This window comes from Lepidochelys olivacea (genome assembly GCF_965140295.1).
Source record: "Lepidochelys olivacea isolate rLepOli2 genome assembly, chromosome: 2".
In the NCBI taxonomy this organism is placed as follows: Eukaryota; Metazoa; Chordata; order Testudines; family Cheloniidae; genus Lepidochelys; species Lepidochelys olivacea.
Genome location: NC_140412.1, coordinates 102,066,360 through 102,080,000, shown reverse-complemented (window position 1 = coordinate 102,080,000; position 13,641 = coordinate 102,066,360). Strand labels below are relative to the sequence as shown.

Genomic DNA, 13,641 nt, shown 5'->3' with positions numbered 1-13,641 from the left:
GCAGCCGGGCTTGCACATCTAAACCGCTTTTGCACAACCCTGCAGCGGGACACAGAGACTAGTGAGCCGTACCAGCTGGACAGCATACCAGAAGCCTTTGCTATAAATGAGCATTTATCTAGCATTTGCTGGATAAATGAGTCAGCAGCAGTAGATTGCAGAGTTGTTTCCCAATGCTGACAGGGGCAAGGCCTGAACCACCCATGTCAATTAGTCAAATCAGACAGATTCATAGTTTCATAGATATTTAGGTCAGAAGGGACCATGATGATCATCTAGTCTGACCTCCTACACAACGCAGGCTACAGAATTTCACCCACCACTCCTGCAAAAAACCTCTCACCCATGTCTGTGCTACTGAAGTCCTCAAATTGTGGTTTAAAGACTTTAAGGAGCAGAGAATTCTCCAGCAAGTGACCCGTGCCCCATGCTACAGAGGAAGGCGAAAAACCTCCAAGGCCTCTTCCAATCTGAGCCATCCTGACGGAGTCATCCTGTTGGACTAAATCTTGCTGCCTCACCTTCCCACTTGCCAGGTCATTGCTCATGCATCCCCTCACACACAGTCATGTCTCATAGTGATGAGATATCCATCACTATATATATGCATTTTTCTATACTATATATTGCAATCTTGCACCAGTCCAGCTGACAAATAATTGAATCTTTAGGCTTCCCCACCACCAAATTTGCTATCTGCAGGTGTCCACCCTTTACACATATCAAAAGTGAGAAATACCCTGAAATGACTCATATTCAATCACTTCTTTCCCATCTCTCCAAGCCAACAGAATATAATAAACAAATGAATCTGGAAAGCTGGAGCCCAACTCAGTGATGGGGGATGGGGTGGGGGAGGAAAGGCAGAGGTGAGCTCAGTCAAGAAAAAGCCAATTGAAGTATCAGACATAGAAAAGGGGGCCCATATCACACGTGAGGAGGGGTCTGGATGGGACCCCCACAATCTCTTACTTCAGGCAGGGCACTGCAAGTTTTAGGACTAGCCTACTTGCACCATAGTAGGCCATCAGGGATCAGCACCTGTTTGATTTACTGCCAGGCCCTCTGCTGATCTCTTTTTCTGTCTTCCTCTACTGCAAACTAAGCCTATGCTAAGCTGCATGAGCTTTCCCTCACTCCTCTCCAGCATCTCACCTCCAAAAACATATTGACATTGCCTCTAGCCCTAGGATGTTGGTGGTATTTTTGTTTTATGTCTTTCCTAACAAGTTGACACAACTTAACAATGTTTGTCTTGTCACCAGATTATTGCTCTAAATGAGATGGTTATTCACAGTGAGTCATTGAATATTTTACAACCTGGTTACAGTAGCTGCTCCGACAGGCACCTGTGTATAGATGAGAGTGTACATACTGTCAGAGCGCTGTCAAAATAGGAGAGGCTTGCTGTACCTTTATTAATATAAACCGTTCACCTTCCTTCTCCCTCAGCTCACATTCTGCCCTTTCATCTTGCAGCTGAGTTACTGAGGCCCATCCTCAGGGGTGGGGTATCTGGGAGATGACCAAAAATGTGCTAGTTTGTTAGTAATTTGGAGCAGGACATGTTTTTAATATTTTGCAGATCATTTGGAAGTGTGGCTTTGGGGCTTTCTGTGTACTTGTTGACATCTCTGCATGCCAAGGCCACCCAGTATGTGGGGGGAAGCATGAGTAAGGAAGGAAAGATCTTCAACATCCCTGCCCCATCTTCCACTCAATTTCCCCTTCTTTGCCTTTTAAAGGACTCTTTCTTCTTGCCAAGAAAGACCTGGATACTTTTCTGAGCCTGTCAAACCATTCTCAGGTCATTTGGAAAAAACTATTTTAAAATTTAAACAACCCCTGGTCCAGGGGCTAAATATATGGCTGCCAAACTCTCTACACTTCTGCTGGTTTAGAGAATGAGAACATGAATGAGGCCCACTCCAGGTTTTTAAAAGAATGAATTTGTTTTGGTGAGCATGGGGGGAAAAAACCTGGTTCGTTGGCTTGACTGGGTGACAGAAAGTCAGAACAATTTCTCCCACTGACCCCCTTAGCTTCACTTAGCCTCTCTCTACTTCATTATTATTGCCTATATAATAACTGCAATAATACCTGCTTCACAAGTGTTGTGACACTTAATTAATTCGTGTTTGCTATGCCCTGGTCTACACTATGAGTTTAGGTCAGATTTAGCAGCGTTAGATCGGTTTAGCCTTGCACCTGTCCACACAACGAAGCCATTTTTTCCAACTTTAAGGGCTCTTAAAACCGGTTTCTGTACTCCTCCCCAATGAGTGAATTAGCACTGAAATCGACCTCGCTGGGTCGAATTTGGGGTAGTGTGGACGCAGTTTGACGGTATTGGCCTCCGGGAGCTATCCCAGAGTGCTCCATTGTGGCTGCTCTGGACAGCACTCTCAACTCCGATGCACTGGCTAGGTAGACAGGAAAAGCCCCACGAACTTTTGAATTTAATTTCCTGTTTGGCCAGTGTGGTGAGCTGATCAGCACAGGTGACCATGCAGAGCTCTTCAGCACAGGTGACCATGCAGTCCCAGAATCACAAAAGAGCTCCAGCATGGACTGACTGGGAGGTACTGGATCTGATCGCTGTACGGGGAGACGAATCTGTGATATCAGAACGCCGTTCCAAAAGACGAAATGCCAAAATATTTGAAAAAATCTCCAAGGGCATGAAGGACAGAGGCTGTAACAGGGACCTGCAGCAGTGCTGCGTGAAACTTAAGGAGCTCAGGCAAGTCTACCAAAAAACCAGAGAGGCAAACGGCCACTCTGGGTCAGAGCCCCAGACATGCCACTTCTATGATGAGCTGCATGCCATTCTCGGGGGTGCCCCTACAACTACCCCAGCCCTGTGCGTGGATTCCATCAATGGACTCTCACGCAACAGGGATGCAGATTTTGGGGACGAGGAAGATGATGAAGAGGAGGAGGTTGAAGAACAGCAAGCAAGCCTAGAAACCGTTTTCCATGACAGCCAGGAACTGTTTCTCACCCTGGATCTAGTACCCTCCCAACTCACCAAAGGCGGGCTCCCAGACCTAGAAGGTGGAGAAGTGACCTCTAGTGAGTGTACCTTTGTAAATATAATACACAGTTTAAAAGCAAGCATGTTTAATGATTAATTTGCCCTAAAGACTTGGGATGCATTTGCGGCCAGTACAGCTACTGGAAAAGTCTGTTAACGTGTATGGGAATGGAGCGGAAATCCTCCAGGGACATCTCAATGAAGCTCTCCTGGAGGTACTCCCAAAGCCTTTGCAAAAGGTTTCTGGGGAAGGCAGCCTTATTCTGTCCTCCATGGTAGGACACTTTACCACGGCAGGCCAGCAGCATGTAGTCTGGAATCATTGCATAACAAAGCATGGCAGTGTATGGTCCTGGTGTTTGCTGGCATTCAGGCAACATCCGTTCTTTATCTCTCTGTGTTATCCTCAGGAGAGTGATCTCATTCATGGTCACCTGGTTGAAATAGGGGAATTTTATTAAGGGGACATTCAGAGTTGGCCATTCCTGCTGGGCTGTTTGCCTGTGGCTGAACAGAAATCATCACCACTATTACCCACGTGATGGGGGGAGGGGTGAAGCGATCATCCCACAGAACTGGGTGTGTGTGTGGGGGAGAGGGTTAGTTGGGTTTGTGCTGCACGTTAACCTGAAAACCGCAGCCCCTCCTTTTAAATGGCCAACCCATTTTAAAGGGCCAACCCAACGGGTGCTTGGTATGTGAAATGAGGGTGCTGCTGTTTGAAACCATTCCCACATGTTATGAAGGTTAAAGAAGCCAAAAGACTGTGGCTTACCATGTCTGCCTGCAAGCCGAATTCTGTTGCCCACCGGCCCTGTGTGTGTGATCTCTCACACCATACTGGCAGGCCCTCGATATAAGAGGCAAAATGCGACCTTGTAAAGAAACCACACGTGCTATGTAATGTTAACAGGTTGGTTCACCATCAAAGAGTCTACCCATTGTTCTCTAAAATATCTCTTTTTAAAGACTAATCTGTCTTTTTTCCCTCCCGCAACTGCAAATGTTTCAATGCTCCCCCTATCATCTCCGTCCCAAAGCCAAAAAAACCGCACTCGTGATGAAATGTTCTCTGAGCTCATGCAGGCATCCCATGCTGAAAGAGCCCAGCACAATGCATTGAGGGAGACAATGTCAGAGTCCAGGAAAGCACAAAATGAATGCGAGGACAGGAGGAACGAGCGAGCGGACAGGAGGGACGAGCGAGAGGAGGGATAGCATCAGTGTGGTGAGAGGAGGCAGGATGCAATGCTGAAGCTACTGGAGGATCAAACTGATATGCTCCGGTGTATGGCTGAGGTGCAGGAAAGGCAACAGGAGCACAGACCGCTGCTGCAGCCCCTTTGTAACCAACCGCCCTTCTTCCCAAGTTCCATAGCCTCCGTACCCAGACGCCCAAGAACGCAGTGGAGGGGCCTCTGGCCACCCAACCACTCCACTCCAGAGGACTACCCGAGCAACAGAAAGCTGGCATTCAGTAAGTTTTGAAGTGCAGTGTGGCCTTGTCCTTCCGTCCTCCCCTCCTCCCTCACCCCACCCAGTACTTCCCTCTTCCCCCACCACTCCCGGGCTACCTTGGCAGTTATCCTCCCATTTGTGTGACAAATTAATAAAGAATGCATGAATTTGAAACAACAATGACTTTATTGCCTTTGCAAGTGGTGATCAAAGGGCAGTTGGCTTACAGAGAAGTAGAGTGAACCAAGGGGGGCGGGTTTTCATCAAGAAACAAACAGAACTTTCACACCATAGCCTGGCCAGTCATGAAACTGGTTTTCAAAGCTTCTCTGAAACGCAGTATACCCTGCTGTGCTTTTCTAACTGCCCTGGTGTCTGGCTGCATGTAATCAGCGGCCAGGCAATTTGTCTCAACCGCCCACTCCACCATAAACGTCTCCCCCTTACTCTCACAGAGATTGTGGAGCACACAGCAAGCAGTAATAACGATGGGAATATTGGTTTCGCTGAGGTCTAACCGAGTCAGTAAACTGCGCCAGCGCGCTTTTAAACGTCCAAATGCACATTCAACCACCGTTCTGCACTTGCTCAGCCTATAGTTGGACAGCTCCTGACTACTGTCCAGGGTGCCTGTGTATGGCTTCATGCGCCATGGCATTAAGGGGTAGGCTGGATCCCCAAGGATAACTATAGGCATTTCAACATCCCCAGTGGTTGTTTTCTGGTCTGGAAAGTAAGTCCCTTGCTGCAGCCATTCCCACAGACCAGAGTTCCTAAAGATGCGAGCGTCATGTACCTTTCCCAGCCATCCCACGTTGATGTTGGTGAAACGTCCCTTGTGATCCACCAGTGCTTGCAGCATGATTGAAAAGTACTCCTTTCAGTTTATGTACTGCCTGCCTTGGTGGTCTGGTCCCAAGATAGGGATATGCATTCGGTCTCTCACCCCACCACAGTTATGGAATCCCTTTGCAGCAAAGCCATCCACTATGACCTGCACATTTCCCAGAGTCACTACCCTCGATAGCAGCAGCTCAGAGATCACGTTGTCTACTTGCATCACAGCAGCCCCCACAGTAGATTTGCTCACTCCAAATTGATTCCCAACTGACTGGTAGCTGTCTGGCGTTGCAAGCTTCCACAGGGCTATTGCCACTTGCTTGTGAACTGTGAGGGCTGCTCTCATCTTGGTATTCTGATGCTTCAGGGCAGGGGAAAGCAAGTCACAAAGTTCCATGAAAGTGCCCTTATGCATACAAAAGTTTTGCAGCCATTGGGAATTGTCCCAGACCTGCAACACTATGCAGTCCCACCAATCTGTGCTTGTTTCCCGGGCCCAGAATCAGCGTTCCATGGCATGAGCCTGCCTCATTGCCACCAGGATGGCCAAACTGCTGGGGCCCACACTTTGAGAGAAGTCTGTATCCATGTCCTCATCACTCTGCTCACTGCACTGTCATCGCCTCCTCACCTGCTTTTGCAGGTTCTGGTTCTGCATATACTGCATGATAATGCGCGTGGTGTTTAGAGCGGTCACAACTGCTGTGGTGATCTGAGCAGGCTCCCTGCTTGCTGTGGTATGGCATGAGCAGGAGAGCAGAGTGGCAGCAGAAGCGGCGGGTGGATGACAATGCTGACAGCAATATGGCGCCCGCATGGAAAAAGGTACAAAATGCTTGTTGCCCATTGCTTTCATGGAGGGAGGGGTAGGCTGGCAGCAGACGGTGCTGCTGGCTGGGAGAGCTATTTCTCTGTCAATATTCCAGGCAGGACTGAATCTCCATTAGACAAAACTTAAAGAAGAGAATGACTGGGTAACTCCCATTTATGTGCAGGTGCCCCTGACAGACTTTACTGAGATCTGCCAGGAGCACCCATGTCTGCCCAGGTGCCCCGACCGACCTGACCAAGGCTGGCCAGAGCACCCAGGAGACGACGAGGACAGCTACCAGTCATACTTCACTGTCTGCTGCCACAAGGCAATGAGCTGTTGCTGTGTAGCAATGCAGTCCCACGTCTGCCAGCACCCAGGAGACATACGGTGATGGTTAGCTGAGCGGGCTCCATGCTTGCCGTGGTATGGGATCTGGACAGGTAACCCATGAAAAAGGGCGCAAAATGATTGTCTACCGTTGCTTTCACGGAGGGAGGGGGGGAAGGAATGGGGGCCTGACGACATATACCCAGAACCACCCACAACAATTTTTTTGCCCCATCAGGCATTTCGATCTCAACCCAGAATTCCAATGGGCGGCAGAGATGGCGGGAACTGTGGGATAGCTACCCACAGTGCAACGCTCCAGAAGTCGACGCTAGCCTCGGTACTGTGGACGTACTCCACCAACTTAATGGACTTAATGGTTTTAAGTGGGGACACACACAATCAACTGTATAAAATCGCTTTCTAAAAATTCGACTTCTATAAATTTGACCTAATTTCATAGTGTAGATATACCCTAATTAAGTGCTTTAAGATCCTATCAGGAAAGGTAGTATATAAATGTAAACCATCATTATTAGAATTTGTGATTTAAATCGATCAGTTCCTTTCTTCTCATCCTTTTCTTGAAAGCAGACGCTGCAAAACTAGTTAAACCAACATGACTTAGAGAGTTCCAGACAAAGCACCCAATTCTATATCATCTTGGACCTTGTGCAGTTAGTAACACCTGTTCAAATTCAGTGTAAAATGCTGCAGTTCTGTTATGGTCGTATTTTGCACAAAACTAGCAAACTATACAAGGTGTGTGGTCCAAAGGCCCTTGTTTCTGTCCATTTGGGATATATGCTTTACATCAAATCTTAAGATTTCTGCCTTTTATTAAGGTAAAACCAAAGGGGACCCCTAGAGGCATAACCAATATTCATTCCACATGGGAACACAAATCCAGGTTTAGCCTGTGGAGTGTTTGCTAGTGAAGTCTGAGCTAGTGTCAGGCAAATACTGTAATGGAAAAGACACTCTGTTTATTCATCTAAATTACATAGAACAACCTAAAGTGCATTTCTGTGCCCACCCACCATGGAGCCTAAGGTACTTTGAGCCAGATGGATGGGGTAATATATTTTATTGGACCAACTTCTGTGGGTGAAAGAGCTACACAGAGCTCTTCTTCAGGTCAGGTAGTTTCTCTTAAATTCTATCCAACATATGGCACTCCTCTGAGATGCTCTTTCCTTCATGGTATTCTGAATCCTCCTTCGACCCAGGAGGATCTGAGATTGAAATGACATTTGTTCCTGCCCTTGATCAGCCTGTGCCAATCCCTCCCAGGGGACCACATGGTACACAGGAACATTACAGATGGGAAAATCCCAAACCCACACAGAGAGATTGAGATTAGTTAAAAATTCACAATAGGCTAACATTACAGAGTTATCTTCTATGACTGTGCACTGGCAACCCAACCCAACCCAACCAATCAGAGTGAGGTTGGGCAGATCAGCTGCTGTTAAAAATGAGTGTGCAACAAAACTCAAATCTGAGCACTCTCTTGGCGAGGGACATCTAGAGCTGTGCCCAGATCATTTATTTGCAAAAGACTTCTAATGCTAAAAGAGGGTGGCCCGAAACACCCTATCCAGGTTTTCAGGGTTCAAAATCTGAACTTAGATCCTGATACATGAGATCCCTATCTTTATAATGGGCCAAAGCAAAACAGTCCAGATAGAAACTGAACACATCTGATTAGAGATGGACCCAGAACTACCTCTTCCCCGAATCCAAATACCCTGAACCTTTGGGAAAATTGGGATTCAGATTGTCTGACCCCTCTGCTACCACAATGATGGGTGTCTTTGTATGAGTAATTAGATATTGTAGCTAGAGTGCATAAAAATAAGTCTTCATGCATAGAAGCTGCTCTTATTATTTCTTGTAGTGCCTAGAGACTCCAACCCACTTAGGGCCCCATTGTGCTATACACCGTGTAAACATATACTGCAGTCAGAGACATTCCCCCCACTGAAGATTTGTACTCCAAGTAGACAAAACAGAAAAAGTATTAGTATCATTATCACATCTTCATTTTCTAGCTGGGGAAACTGAGTTAGAGAGAGGTGATTCTCAAAAGGTACCTGAGAGACAGAGAGAGAGTGCACCGCCAAGTCGCACAGAAATTCAGTAAGGATTGGGCACCTAACTCTCTTGCAAACCTCTGAAAAAATCTTAGGCTACATTACCTGAGAAAGGTCACGCAGGAAGTCAGCAACAGAGCCAGGGATCAAATACAGTTCTTCCAGGCACTTTAATCATAAGCCCATACTTCCTCATGTGAGCATCAGTGTCTAGACTCATCCCTTGCTAAGATTAAAAGGGATATGTGCATCCAGTTCCAGGTTCCACTGCTGCCAGGGATGATAAGGGTCAGTCTGCCCTCAGACTGGCACTCGTTATCCTATCATTAATGTGAGATACAAGTAGATCATTCAGCATTGCACCCCTGAAATTTGGAAGACTGGAACTCATGAGCAATGATTCCTCCCCCTCTCCCCCCCACCCCCCAGCAGTAGGTGCTCTTGACTGCATTTCCACCAAACAGAGACACAGGATTTCATGGAGTGGTGCACTGCATATTTCTGCAGGCTTTGATAGGCTGAGCCTACTGTGTAGTGCAAAGGCTTAGCCTCTAAGCTTTGTTGGCAGCCTCCTGCTCTTTGTTCTTCAGAATGTGAAAATAGTGTAAATAGCAGCATCTGCATTTGCTCCGGCTGCTCTGACTGCCAGCCAAGTGAGGTTCCCCCCCACCTCCCCTTGTAGAGCAGTCCACATGCTGCACACAGGACAGGACCAGAGAGGAATTATGTGCATAACAGTACAGCCTCAAGAGTGTCATGAAGAACACAGGCCATCAGACAGGGAGACAGACAGAGTGCTTATGAGTTCTGCTATTCCCAAATGAAATTTAAAAAATTCCTTCCCCACGTCATCACCCTTATATATATTTTTAGGATTTTTGTGACTAAATCTAATTTGCGACCAAAAATGTTTAAAAGAACTAAAGAAAATACTTGACGCTGTTTCTCTTGTGTAAGGGAAGTTATATTCTGAAACCAGCCCTTCTCCATGCCATGATCCTATACGTTCTATTCCATTTTAAGTTCTTGTAATACACTCATCACCACTAGATAGCATTTCTGCATCCAGAATTGCTCTTTACATTTTTTTTAGTTGTACTTTATGCATTTTCAAAAATGTAATTTAGGAATTTACTAGAAGTAATCATTATCTTTTTTCTCCATTGATGCCATAGATAATAGGCTCTTCAGGTCAGGTTTGTAACAGGATAATTATTCTGAGTAGGACACTGGCCACTTAAAAATCTCAAATTCTCTATTTGAAATTAGTGAAAGAAAAGGAATTTGTGGCCAAATTCACCCAGGTTATGCATTTACACAAGCCAGTCCAGAGCCTTTCAGCAGAAAGTGTGCCTAGAGGGATTTGTATTGGTTCCAGGTTCCCCAAAACCTCCCCTCCAACATGAGGTCTCCTTCAGCCAGTGCTGCCCCGGAAGTGGGGTTTGCTTACCGGGAGGGTGGCATGGCTAGGACAGACAGAGGATGTACTGATCCAGCACATATCTAAGGCAGCTTCTGCTGGCCAGACACTTATGAAACCCATGGTGGGATTACAGTTGCCCTCCCTCAGCAGAAACATGAAGAAAGGCAGGTGCAGCAAAGTGCAATTTTAGTGGGAGTGAATTTGGACTTCACATCATTCTATATTTGTAGTTTTATCTAACTATCTTAGTTCCCTTTCTGTCTCGTCTACACACTTTAAAAGACAGATTGGACATAAAACTAAGATTGCAAGAGGATTCAGGTTTTGCCTTGGCTGTGTGGCAGCTGAACTCAGTCTATGTTTCATCATAAAGTTATTGTTTTGCATTTCAAGAAAATATTATCTTTTTAACTTCAGTTTTCAAAACTGCTATATCACAGGTTTTTCCCATACAGGCGATCACAGTCCCACCCATCTACACAAAACTGTCCTTCACATTAAGACCACTTTAACATAAAGATTCACAGCTCCAAATACATGAATCTCTTTTATTTTTTATTTGTATTTTTCTAACACATGCCAACCTCTAGCATATAAAATGCTTTGTTCAGGAGAACAGATTTATACAGCTGCACTGTAATTGTATAAAAAAAGCACACTAATAACTCTTTGGTGCATTCAAAAACTTGTTTCTTTGCAAGGGTCTGTACAGATTGGCACATAGTGCCTAGGTGTATATTATGTAGTTCTTAGAGATTAAAAATGACACTGAACTTAAATGTTATGTAGCTAATATATATTGCATAGACAAGACAAAAGTAAGTGGGTTTCTTCTAAATAGTGAATTTTAGCCAAATACTGGAGAATATTCATGGAAAGCAACAAATATTTGAACTGGGAACGTTGTTCTAAGAGATATGCTCTTGCAATGGAGAAGACACATATGTGATGTAGGTGCCCTATCAAAACAGCTCAGATTTTGAATGTCAACTGCTCATGAAAAAACAATGAGGAGTCCTTGTGGCACCTTAGAAACTAACAAATTTATTTGGGCATAAGCTTTCATGAGCTAGAACCCACTTCATCAGATGCACGGAGTGGAAAATACAGTAGCAGATATATTACATAGTACATGAAAAGATGGGAGAAGCCTTACCAAGTGGGGAGTGAGTCTAACGCGACAATTCAATGAACAGTAGAATACCAAGGTAGGAAAAATCACTTTTGTAGTGGTAATAAGGGTGGCCCATTTCAAACAGTTGGCAAGAAGGTGTGAGTAACAGTAGTGGGAAATTAGTATGGGGAAATTAGTTTTTGTAATGACCCATCCACTCCCAGTCTTTATTCAGGCCTAATTTGATGGTGTCCAGTTGGCAAATTAATTCCAGTTCTGCAGTTTCATGTTGGAGTCTGTTTTTGAAGTTTTTTTGTTGAAGAATTGCCACTTTTAAGTCTTTTAAGGGAGATTGAAGATATGGGTGCAAAACTGGAGGTAATACTAGAAAGTAGTTTTTCTTACTCTGTACAAAGATTAGAACATTTACAATGCAGAATTAATATTCACAAAAGCTGGCAGAACTCTACCTATTGTGAATACATCCACTACAGCTTAAGAGCCTCACTTCAAGAAAGACTCCCTATTCAGGAAAGGTACTTACGCATTTGCTTAACTTTAAGCATGTGCTTAATTGCTTTCCTGAATAGGGATGGACTGAGGCACATGCTTATGTGGTTTCCTAAATCAGGGCCTCAGAGTATCCCATTTTGAATTTAAGTAGCTCTTTCCCTGAGGTGGCACTCAAGCCTACTCCCTGTTTCTTGCTACTTAAAGTGGCTTCTCCCCTCCCTTTCCAGGGATTGGGTCCTGGTTTTTTTTTTGTGATGCCTGGTGCCTCCACCCAAGGTGCCCAAGATACAAAGGGTGCTATTCCTTAGGAAAATGAATAATGCTACCACTGCTGGCAAAGATTATAAAACCCAGGACACAAGAACCAATAAAGCTCAACAGCACAAACCCCAGCAAAGAAGTGACACACCCCAAAATAACAATATAAGAAAAGGGAACTTTATTGGAAGCAGGAGAATAGGATCTGGGGAAGGAAAGGGTGAGGGCCTGTGTTCCCCCAAAGCTGCACGCTCGTGCAGCCGCCCAGGAGTGAATCATTAGCAGAGCCGTGCACATCCGGCTGCGTGGGGGGAGAGGGTGCTGATGGCAGGGTGTCCCCCTTCCCCTGCTTCCCCCCACTCTGCACAGCAAACTGGAGGGTCCCGGGAGCCGCTGGCCAGGGGGTCCAAGGCAGAGGGTAGGAGCAGCGCAGCACTCTCTCACCAGAAGGCTCAGTCAGACCGCAGCAGCTCTCCTGAGCCCTGTCCCTCCTCCCCAACTCTGCACATGGCAGGGTGGAAGTAGGGGGAGGGGGAGAGACAGAGAGAGTGTGTATGTGTGTGTGTGTGTGTGTGTGTGTGTGTGTGTGTGTGAGAGAGAGAGAGAGAGAGACAGTGTGTGTGTGTGTGTTGGCTGCTGGGGAAGTGTCTGAGAGACCATGCGTTGTCTCTTTAAGGCGCTCACTCACCACCAGAAGGCTTATTCAGACTTCAGACCACAGCAGCTCTCCTGCTCCTGAGCCCATCTCTGCAGAGCTGGGGAGAAGGGACAGGGCTCAGGAGAGCTGCTGCGGTCTGACTGAGCCTTCTGGTGAGAGAGTGCCTTAAAGAGACAGCCCACTGTCTCTCATAAACTTTGCCAGCAGCCAGCACACACACACACACAGTCTTTCACACTCACCTCCCAACACATACTTGTGTTGTTGTTGTTACTTCTTGGTACTTGCTGCAATGCACATATATTTGCTGTAATTTTATTATTTCAAAGTGCGTTATTTTAGTGTTTTGACTGGTCTATGCATTTCATAATTTTTATTTCTCTCTTACACTTAACTTTAATTCTTTGAGTAGTGAGTTCTAACCTGTCCTGGCAAGAGTAATTATCCCTATGGCAACTTTTTAAAAATATATATTATATCTCGGTTTTTTTGTTTCTCCTGGTGGCACACATCCACACATTACCTCGATACTGGCACACATAACAAAATTTATTCCGCACATGGATGCAAAAAATTAGAGGGAACATTGGTTACTAGGGCTCACTAGTGACTACTAACACATCAACAAACCAGCCAATTCCCCAACACTCACAGTTCTTCTCAGCCCCCAGGTCCCTGCCTGGCACCTTCCCAGGCAGATGGTACGGTGAGAATGAGTCTGCAGATGAGCACTGCTGCACTGTGAATGCTGGCCAGCTAAAACAAAAAAGGTCCCCTTCCTGTGTCTTTGCTCCTGGATGGGGCAGGGTTCTCTCCTAGCTCCTTGGTCTGCAGTCCTGTGAAGATCTCAATAGCTGGGTCTCAATAGCTGGCACTGGGGTGGATCTCTGCCACTCTGGGTGCTGGTCTCCACAACTTGCAACTGCCTGCCCCATGCACTAGATCCTACAGCAGTTCAAAGACTCTATTTGTGGGGAGCAGGAGTTAATCAGAGACTCCCTAAACTGTTCTGCTTCAGCTCCTAGTCCCAAGTCTCTCCTAAACTCAAAACTGAAACTAAATTCAGTTTTTCTGGGGTATGTCTACACTGCAATAAAGGACCT

At 45.9% G+C, this 13,641-nt stretch overlaps 1 long non-coding RNA gene across 1 annotated transcript in view; it reads right to left on the bottom strand.

Annotated features, from left to right (window-relative positions):
• Positions 1-12,630, bottom strand: part of LOC311516453 — a 40,820-nt gene extending 28,190 nt beyond the window's left edge. The window contains exon 1 of the long non-coding RNA XR_014710418.1: positions 12,569-12,630. This is a non-coding gene — a long non-coding RNA (uncharacterized lncRNA). The remainder of the gene's footprint in view (positions 1-12,568) is intronic.
• Positions 12,631-13,641: the final 1,011 nt, after the last annotated feature.